This window comes from Triticum urartu, chromosome 5 (assembly GCF_003073215.2).
Source record: "Triticum urartu cultivar G1812 chromosome 5, Tu2.1, whole genome shotgun sequence".
Taxonomy (NCBI): domain Eukaryota; kingdom Viridiplantae; phylum Streptophyta; class Magnoliopsida; order Poales; family Poaceae; genus Triticum; species Triticum urartu.
In genome coordinates this window covers 546,890,919-546,901,981 of record NC_053026.1, presented here as the reverse complement: position 1 = coordinate 546,901,981, position 11,063 = coordinate 546,890,919, and the positions used below count along the sequence as shown (strand labels likewise).

General features: G+C 46.9%; 2 pseudogenes; both read left to right on the top strand.

The window, feature by feature from the left end:
• Positions 1-666: 666 nt before the first annotated feature.
• On the top strand, positions 667-9,019 carry LOC125507357 (annotated as a pseudogene).
• A 125-nt stretch (positions 9,020-9,144) lies between these two features.
• Positions 9,145-10,811, top strand: LOC125507356 (annotated as a pseudogene).
• Positions 10,812-11,063: the final 252 nt, after the last annotated feature.

The following is an 11,063-nucleotide window of genomic DNA, read 5'->3' as shown; positions in this document are numbered from 1 at the left end:
AAAAATTATAGATATGTTGGAGACGTATCAGTCCTGCACATATGCTACTCAGTGGATGCCTTTGTAAGGTCCTGACCTGGCTCCATTCCCCAGGTGGGCCTCCCATCATTGGAGCTCGATATCCAGGACATTCACTTGGTCGAGGAAGAGGAATTCGTTCAGAAATTCATGCATGGTGTCTGGCTCTTCATTGTTCACATGCATTCACGTCCAACAACAGCCTCGCTCGGGCTGCGGCATGGGGTTTTTCTGGAGTAGCTCTGGTGCAAGTGGCTTCCGGAGCGGTAACACATCAAAAGGCTTGTCGCAAGGTGGAATCCTGCAGGTGGAGAATCATGGAACAAGCCGTGCTATCCGAGATCCACGAGAGGCAAACACAGACAACATCTATCAATGCCATTGATCTAGGGATCATCACCCTGTTCCATGATGCGGCTCCCCCGGTATCGCATGAAGAATAGTGGATCATGAAGAATGTGGTCTTCGAGGGTAATGATTTGTCTTTCAAGAAAAGAAAATGGGATGCCTTTGCTTTTACTAACAACAACGAAATTGTCCTGCTGTAACCGATCCCGACTAGTGCTTCTCTAACTCCGTGGATTTCTAACAAATATAGTCCATCTCCTCCACCAACATTGATTCGTGGGTGAGGAGATTTCGTTCAAGATGAGGAAAGCCAATGTGCTCGAAGTAATCGACAGTAACGATGATGATAATGTCGTCCCAATCCCACCTACCCAGATCTTAGGGACTATTCTCAAGAAGAAGTGGCCACGGGAGGAAAACGCGGTCGTGGTTGTGTTCTTGCTCATGGTAGTGGATGTGGACGCGGACGCCGACCAAGCTCTGCAAGTAAGTTGGCCCATGCTACTTCGTCCTCGCAAGGAAACCGGTGTTGGCTAATACCACCCTCTTCTCCAGTGCCTAACAAGTGCCTGTTCTCAGCGTCACCACCTTCTCAAGTGGCTGGTGGGCATGTCCTAGTTCAAAGTAGGTTGGAGGATGAAAGCGATGGATATTTGGAATTGGACAAATTTGCACGCAATCAATAGGATCGGGAATTCGCAAGAGAACAACGACGATTGTTCTTGGATCTGGACACCACCGACCAAGAGATAGACGGGACGCCAGAAGACAATAGAGGACACCAAAACCAAGGATGGTCGTGCGCAGCAGCACAGGAAGACCACGAGGAGTGCGTTCAGTCGGACACAAAAGGGAGCACAAAACAAAACTGTGGAGGCAGCAGGAGCAGCATAGAGAGAGTGAACTCACATATGTGGCCACACTGGATGAAGGCGCAGGCTTCCCGGAAGTAGCCTTTGCAAAGTGGTCACCCATGTCGTTGTGCGATCTAGCCGCTGCCATTTCACACCTGCGCACACTAGCATACAACATCCGTCGTGACCCAGGGGCCACTACCCCAACATCCTTTTCATGAGTACAGACGAACAACACCATGTTTGATGCGGACTAGAAGACGTGTGGTGCACCCTTACCCCATGAAAGATAGACATTGCGACTGCCGAGAAGGGGCCCCACGCGCAACCGTTGCGCAAGCACTAGACAACAACCACCCACGCGCCCTTGGCCAACGCATGACCATTATGCAGACACCGGCACACTGCAGTGCAAAACACGACAATCGCAGGACCTTGGCGGCACTATGTGCCCAGCTGGCCCAAGCGAGAAGCGCATAAATCTGCCATCATGTTCTTTTGTTGATTCAACACAAAGTTTCTTTGTAGCTCAGACTACATGGAACCTCTTATCCTCAACCCTCCAGCCTTACTTTGAGATCCGTACTCTCCAACTAACTAACAACAAGAAGATTTCTCTTTTTTGTTTCTCGAAAATGAAATAACATATGAACTTCAAACTTTGCAGACCAAACAAACATTTAGAACATCAATGTGTGAAAAAACTATCAGATTTTTTGGTCTGATATAAATATACAAAATGAGATTTTCTTTGAATAAAAATATTATTTCAAGAAATGTATGAAAAAATCTGAAAGTTTTTTCCTATATTGTAGTTAGAATGTATTGTTGTTCTGCAAAATTTGAAGATCATATGTTGTGTCGTTTGAGAGAAACAAAAAAGACAAATGTGTTTGCACGGATCTTGATGCATAAATGGATGGCAAAGATAAGAGGTACCGTGTAGCCTGAGCTACAGAAAACCACACTTGTTGATTCAAAGAAGATTTGAGTTTTTCTTAAGAACCAATCAATTTAGAAAAATCAAATTTAGTTTACTAAATAAGTGTAGCCTGCACTTTTCTTAAAAAAGATAACTAAATAAAAAGCTCAAGTAGCACTTTGACTGAACTAACGTTGCACTTTTTCTGAATTGAATGAGACTTCAGAAAGTATCATCGACTTAGGAATATACGGAGAAGAGACCATCAGAATAACCTCTGGAGTGTGGAGCCAGCTGTTCAGCTCGCTTGGTATGCAACTTTGATGGCCACGCACTGGCATAGACCATTACCAGCCAAAACTACTAGACACCACCATGGAACAAACCGAAGGCATCTCACCTAGAAGATCTTTTGAACAAATCCTGGCTACTGCACATCCTTGTACAGTGGGTAAAGAAACAGAATTGCCACAAGAAAGAAACAAAGGAACTTCAAACTGAAAGTGCCTACATAAAATTTTCAGATTCTTTGTCTAGCAGGTCTACGGCTAGGCTAACCTCTTTTTTTCGCCCCTTCTCCCTTTGCCTGGTCCAACAAAAATGTGAAAGATATGCAGATATAGAGTCCTAGGTAGGCTGGCCGATTGATGGACAACTGAATGACCAGCATGAGCAGATGACGGAGAGCGGGGCAGCTAGGTGCTGCAGTGGCAGGGGAGGGAGGCTGTCTTCACCATGCAGCAAGGGAGCCTGGATGCCTGGCACCGGCGGTAGCGCAGCTCCATCACGAACTCATTCACCGGAGCACCCACTCGCACATGGACGTCGTCCTTCGGCTTGTAGCTCAGCCACCGCTTGAGTAGGACATGCAGCAAGGGCAGACTGGCTCGTCGTCATGGCATAAGATCTCCATGGAGCATCCACGGTGATCTCCACGGCCATATCTTCCTCCTGCTGTCGTGCATCGCGGATCGAGTCCAGGCGTCCACCATCAGCAAGCACTGGCGCCGGGTAGCCTTGCAGAACCTGTCCCCGCGGCCATGGCTCCTCAAGCCCTCCACCGTCCAGACCGACAGCTACAGCATCTTCGGCGGCTCCGCTGATCCGCGCTCGGCCCTCACTCACGAGGCCGCAGGGCCTGTTTCTGTTGCTCGGCTCTAGCAGGGTGGGTCATGGTATCATCCCATCACTGGCTCGGTAATGCCATGCTCAACCTCCGCACCAGCGAGCGCATCGCCCTCCCGGATGGCGTGTGCATCCCCATCAACTCTGATAACATCAGGTTCCCCATGATAATTTGCGCAGCCGCCATGTCCGCTGCCCCATATTCTAGTGCCCAAGCCCGGCCCTGAGGGGGGCGGGGGGGGGGGGGGGGGGGGGGCGACCGCCCCGGGCCCCCCGAATCCAGGGGCCCCTCCCCAGGTAGCCTGTGGGCTTGCGCTAGGAAAATCATGGGCCGTGGTCATGCGTGGACGCCGACAGACGACGTATTGAGGCCTTCCTATTCCTTTTCTAGTTTTGTGATTCGTTTCCTACTTTCCTCCACGTTCCATCACGTAGCCATCCTGAAATCATGCGGCATACCTAATTCCAAGTTTCCAACTTGCATACACCGCCACCGTCACTTCGCGAAAAATCAAGGAGGTTAGATGCGTTGAAGCAGCCGTCCTGTTCGCAATAAGAACTTGCGTCCCTGCTCATTTTCTTCAAATTCCGTTCCTAATTCTGATCAGCAGTACGTGGTCTCGCTGATTTCTATTCCGGGGCCTCCCAATCGCTCCAGTGTCTAGCCAGTATTCAGAACGCGCTTTGCGCTCTCACCTTGGGCACTAGTCAAGCACACGCACATCATCACCGATCCGTCGAGCTCTAGAGCTAGATGCGAACGAGTACAAATCGCTGAATGCCCGATCGCCGATGCCGACTCATCCAAGGTATATTATAAATTTGCCTTTTTCTGAATTATTAAAGATTATAAATTTCACATTGCCAGATGATATAATGATATGGAGATTTTTGAGCATGTCACTAAATTTATTTGTTATCCTAATGTCTGTATTATATTGCATCTTATTTATAGTGCATCTGACGGTGGCATCAGTTGAAAGACGATGCTTTTCAAAGTTAAAATTATCAAAGAACTATTTGAGGTCAAGAGTGACTAATGAGAATTTTAATGGCTTGGTATCAATGTGCGTCAAGAAGAAATTATTGGAAGAGATTGACATGAACCTCATCAGAATTGAGTTTGCATAAAAAATGATATAATTTTTTAAGGTAATATGTATAATTTCTGCATATGTATTTTTTTGGATGCATTCAAGTGTTCATATGTAAATTTTCATATATAAGTATAATCATTATTATTGTATGTTGTTTATACTAGGGGCCCCGAAATTTAGTTTCGTCCTGGGACCCTAAAATCTCAGGACCGGCCCTGCTGGTGCCTGCGTGGTCGCGGCCATAACGTCCAACCAGACAAGCAAGGCCTTCTGCCGCCCGGGCATGGAGTGTTGGACGTCGCTGCCGACAGAGATGACAACCCGCCCAACGTCCAAGACCTGACTTACCACCACGGATGGTTCTGGGCCGTCGACTCAGATGATGACCTCTACTGCTACAAGGCCAAACTTTTGACATCTACGCATACCATTGTACATCTTGACTATGAGATCCATGCTCCCGGACGAACATGGCACACGGAGGGATCGTATTCCGCTACCTCCTGCCCTCCGCCTCTGGCGCCGATCTGCTGATGGTGAGGAGATTCATCTCGCCGTTGAGAGGCCGCACATCGAGGTTCCAGCTCTTCAGGCTACATAAGCAACAGAGGGCCGGCCGGCTCCCTGGTCCTGGCGCGTCTACCAGATGGCCGGGCAGGTGCTCTTCGACGGTCAGGCCTGCTCCAAGGCCTTCGACATGGGACACGCTGGCAGGCCGGGCTACGTCTACTTCCTCGATGACGTCTACCCTGGTGGTCCGCACAGTGTCCTCCAGCAGAACAAGTATTCCTGCGCCGAGATAGGGATACTCATTTCATCTATATGGATACTTGTATCAGCCCTTAGGTGGAAACAAATTATGCCAGGTAGCATGGATACTTGTATCAGCCCTTCAAACAAGGAAACAAGCAATCATGTTAGCTAGCGGCGCATATAGTTGAGGGACGGAGTATCTGAGATGAGATCGCATGAAAAAAGAAGAAGAATAAAGGTGGCTGGAATTCTAACCTTTTGCTTCACAAAACAAAAATGTACATACTTTTTTTTAGCAAGCGTGTGTGTTTGAGCCAGTGTTATTAGACAAGATAACAATGTACTAGCAGGCAGTCGGCACGAAGAGCTCTGATAGCTGTTACAACTTATGCAAGATTTATACAGTAGTAGAATCACAGAAGTGTAATTTTAAGCTAGTGTACTCTCACTAATAACGAGAAGGAACTATTTTTTATTCAGATGCGTACAGAGATACATGTACTCTTATATTTCACAAAAATGTTAACTGCACTTTTCTGCTATATAAGGGTCGTAAGTATACTCTTATTCTTCACAAAAATGTTAAGTGCACTTTCAGTTATATAAGTACAAATAAACTAATTGTTTCTGCAGCTATTAATAAATGGCGTGTGTGAACAACATATTTTACTGAAAGCTACAATTTTCAAAATGCAATAACACAATGGAAATGTATATGAACACCTATCACTTTAAGGTCGAACTAAGATCAAGCTACATATGTGTTGACATGTTTGCTCGGAATTGCATATATCCATCACAATAGTTACATACGGATTGTATTCAAAGTGAATTGCGTTAGCATGTTTTCTCCATTTTGACCAGTTTTTGCTCTACAGTGCATACATCCCTACTGCCAAGTTCTTAAGCTGAAGCTGGGCGTCATCAGAGTTGGAGGCCATTGTCAGCGGTGTAGCGTTGGTGAAGGTAAAACCTAAAGAGACAACCACAGAAGCATGGGAGTGTGCGGTGTGGTCTGTCGCCTGTCAGTCGGATGCAGTACTAAAACTGTTGGCGAAAAACGCTTCGACTTTGATGTGGGGCTTTGGTATGTGGTCACTGAGGCCATCTGCCGACTCATCCAATGACTCTCTAGCACGTGCAATAGGAGAGAGAGGGGCCACAAAATTTTGTGTCGCCCCAATTATTACTGAGATCAAACAAGCGGGAGGACTTGTAGCATGAGCCATTTTCAGGCAGCCAGGGAACTATAAAGTTTGTTCTATTATTACAGATGAATAGAAGGCTTTCGATCAGGTATACTTACTTGCTTTAGTATCTGTAAAACCCTAAAATGGCCTTTGGCATGAGTATGGCGTTTTGGATGGAAGCAATTTTGGAAAAAAACAAGATTCAAAATTTCTGGTTTTAAAAAATCTGATTTTTTATACAAGTAAACAAGGATGTGAGGTGTATGTGTAAATTTTAGGATGAAATACCTTTAAATGCGATCTGTACAAAAAAGAGAAATTCATGGTCTGGGAGGATGAACGGTATCATGTGTTAAAAAGCCCTAGATTTGTTTTTCTATTGCACAGCCCTCATTTCAACGTATTTCGTCTTGAAAATTTATACATTTGTGCATTATGCTTTCATGTATGTCTATATTTTTTATAATTTTTTGAACTGTAAAAATATGAATTTTCATTAATTTTGAATTTTACATTTGGAGGCCTCTATGGAGTTCGGCCTCCAATAGCAATATCTTCTTTGACATCCACTATAAGTACTATTAGTGGTAAGAAGGCCTAAATAGGGTGGCAACACGACTTCTTAAGGCTCACATGTTATTAACGCTAGATCCCTTTTGTTTGCAGACAACTAGGATACATCACAGTCATGGCAAGAGTACAGAAAACAAGTGGGGTATTAGAACAAGCAGCTCATACAGTGGGATGCACCCAATTCGTCTAGGTCATCTCACGAAACTTTGCCTGGAAAAATCTACTTCAAATCCACCAATAGCACAACGAAAAACAGTTGGATTCAATGGCTAGCTTAATCTTCCGAGCTTGCTGCAAAATTAGACCTGTCTATGAGTGAATAAACTTTTTTTCAGTTGCTAGCTTACTCGATCTTCCTAGCTTGCAGCAGAATTAGACCTATCTATGAGTGAATAAGTTGCTCCTAAACTGAGACTAACATCAGTTACCCCCTTCCAACAGATCTAGCAGTGTTCAAAAACTAAAGAAAGTTTATCTATGATCGAGAGATAGGAAGGGGACAGGAGGCGTCCTGTCTTGGGGTTTCCTATAGGCGGTGGATCCTGCAGGCTGGATGCCTGAGATGGGGACGAGGGCGAAGCTTTACCCGCCTTTCTGTGGTGTAGTCGTCCGACGAGACCATGCCGGCGTAGGCGCCGACGATCGATGACATCGAGGCCTACTGGATGATGCTACAGATAGAGCCGTGGAGGAGGACACGGTTCCATTTTGAGCCAAATTGGTTTGGCCAGGCAGATAATGGGTTATGGGCCTACTAATGCAAGCAATAGGCACAATGGCTGATACTCATTTTTTTAAACTATTCGGAAAAACAGGTTACATGTTTTTTTATCACGGATTTAAACGAAAGAGAGAACTGACTAGTTGGAAAAACAATATTGTACAACAGATAACCTTGGTATTTTAACAATTACTTACCTGAGTTTCTCTTCAGGAGTGATCCCAAGAGCAACTTCACATACTGGGCAGGATACAATCTCCTCTTCATCTATTTTCTTCATAATACACTCCCGGCAAACTGCATACACAAAGATGGTTATAATACAGGCAGGCATGCAAGTATCATACAGAGTTTTCTAAGAACCAAATTTATAATCGCACACATGTCACCTCACGTCGGACAGTTTCTATGTATAGGCTATACGGTTCGTCTGTCGTCGTAAACCAGCAGCAAAACACTCTCTCCTCAAAAGTGATCATGCTTTGGCTGCTCCGCATCTCCCTAGCCCCCCGTTCTGCTCTGATCCCGAGCTCCAAACCAAATTCTCCTCACAGACTAGCGGCCGATCTCTGCAAAAGGAGATGGATGCCGACAGTAGTAGTAGGATTACGACTACAAGGAAGAGGAAATCAGCAGCAGCGGTTGAACACAACGAAGGCGGAGTGGGTGAAGACTGACGCGATCTCGACCCCCCCCCCCCCCCCCCCCCCCCCCCACACACACACACACCTACCCGGATGACATGCTCCCGAAAGATAATCTTGCTCCTCCCTATCAAGCAAGGTAGTCGCACTCAGATCCTCGTGATACGGAGCCTCTTTATATTGTGACTTTCCTATGATTCAAATAAAATCAAAAACACCGTTGGTTCTTAGAAAAACTAACAACATTTTCCTTTTTGAAATGGTGTGTGTGTGAGGGGGCGGGGGGGGGGGGGTCAACCATCTCAATATTGTTTCAACAAGAGACCAATTCTTAAGATAACCTGGATAACTAACATTAATCCCACTAAATAAGTGTAGCCTGCACTTTTCTTAAAAAATGTAACTAAATAAAAAGGTGTAAGTTGCACTTTGACTGAACTAATGTTGCACTTTTCTAAATTGAATGGCATATAGGGAGAAGAGACCATCAGAATCACCTATGGAGTGTGGAGCCAGCTGTTCAGCTCGCTTGGTATGCAACTTCGATGGCCATGCACTGGCATGGACCATTACCAGCCAGAACTACTAGACACCACCATGGAACAAACCGAAGGCATCTCACCTAGAAGATCTTTTGAACAAATCACGGCTACTGCAAATCCTTGTACAGTGGGTAAAGAAACATAATTACCACAAGAAAGAAACAGAGGAACTTTAAACCGAAAGTGCCTACATAAACTTTTCAAATTCTTTGTCTAGCAGGTGTACGGCTAGGCTAACCTCTTTTTTCGCCCCTTCTCCCTTTGCCTGGTCCAACAAAAATGTGAAAGATATGCAGATATAGAGTCCTAGGTAGGCTGGCCGATCGATGGATAACTGAATGACGATCATGAGCGGATATGCTGGAGAGCGGGGCAGCTAGGTGCTGCAATGGCAGGGAAGGGAGGCTGTCTTCACCGTGCAGCAAGGGAGCCTAGACGCCTGGCACCGGCGGTAGCGCAGCTCCATCACGAACCCATTCACCGGAGCACCCACCGGCCCATGGACCTCGTCGTTCGGCTTGCAGCTCAGCCACCGCTTGAGTAGGACATGCAGTGAGGGCAGACCGGCTCGTCATGGCATAAGATCTCCATCCAGCCTCCACCAAGATCTTCTCGGCCATATCTTCCTCCTGCTGTTGTGCATCGCGGATCGAGTCCAGGCATGGACGTTGATTTTTAGAATATCTGCACCCGGGCCCTGCTATCCTAGCTGTCCAATATTGCTTTAAGATCTGTGCAACACAACTAATGTTTTTTTAATCTAAAAAATCATTTTTTGTATATTTATTTTTGACCAAAAAATCTGAAAGATTTATCCTAGATTCTAAATAGAAAGCTTTGCCACGCTGCAAAGGTTTGAACTTCAAAACATGTTTTATGCGAGAGAAACAAAAAAAAGAAATGTGTTTGCATGAATCGCGAAGCAGAATGGATGGCTAGATAGGAAGGGCCTGGGTGCAGGTGTTCTATTATATATTTTCGGTCCAGGCGTCCGCCATCTGCAACCACTGGCGTCGCCGCGTCGGGTAGCCTTGCAGAACCTGTCCCCGCTGCCATGGCTCCTCAAGCCCTCCACTGCCCATACCGACAACTATAGGATCTTCGGCAGCTCTGCTGATCCGCGCTTGGCCCTCTCTGACGAGGCCGCGGGGCCTGTTTCTGTTGCTCCGCTCCAGGAGGTTGGGTCGTGGTATCATCCCATGTTGGCGCGGTCATGCCATGCTCAACCTCCGCACCGGCGAGCGCATTGCCCTCCAGGATGGCGTGTGCATCCTCATCAACTCCGACGACATCAGGTGCCTCATGATGATTTGTGCAGTCGCCATGTCCGCTGCCCCGTCTTCTGGTGCCTGCATGGTCGCTGCCATAACGTCCAACCAAACAAACATGGCCTTCTACCGCCCGGGCATGGAGTATTGGATGTCGCTACCGGCAGAGATGATGGCCCCGCCCAACGCCCAAGACCTGACTTACCACCACAGATGGTTCCAGGCCGTTGACTCAGATGATGACCTCTACTACTACAAGGCAAACTTTCGACATCTACACATACCATTGTACATCTTGCCTACGAGATCCGTGCTCCCCGGACGAACATGGCACACTAGGGGATCGTACCCTGCTACCTCCAGCCCTCCGCCTCTGGTGCCGATCTGCTAATGGTGAGGAGATTCATCTCGCCGTTGAGAGGCCGCACGTCACGGTTCCAGCTCTTCAGGTTACAGTAGCAACAGGAGGGCCGGCCGGCTTCCTAGTCCTGGCGCATCTACCAGATGGCCGGGCAGGTGCTCTTCAACGGCCGGGCCTGCTCCAAGGCCTTCGACATGGGACACGCTGGCAGCTCGGGCTACATCTACTTCCTCGACGACGTCTACCCTGGTGGTCCGCACAGTGTCCTCCAGTAGAACGAGTATCCCTGCGCCGACGCCGGCGGGTGGCATTACTCAATCCCTAGTGAGATCGAGCGTTGCCTGCCATGGTCTCCCCCCTCGGACACCTCGCCGTGCGTTTGGTACCACCACTAATTGAGCTATACCCAAGTACCCAACAGGTTCAGTTTGAGGCATCATACAGATATCAATCAGCTTAATTAGAGTCTTTGTTGTTTGTGTTTGCTCCTCGTCAGTGTTTCTTTTGTGTTGTCCTCTTTGATTTGGTTGTTGTTGTAATATGTGAACCTGAAAGTTCCATATCCAGTTTGCTGTATGTGTGCAAAATTTGAAGTCTGTTTCCGAACTCATTTCATCTATATGGATACTTGTATCAGCCCTTAGGTG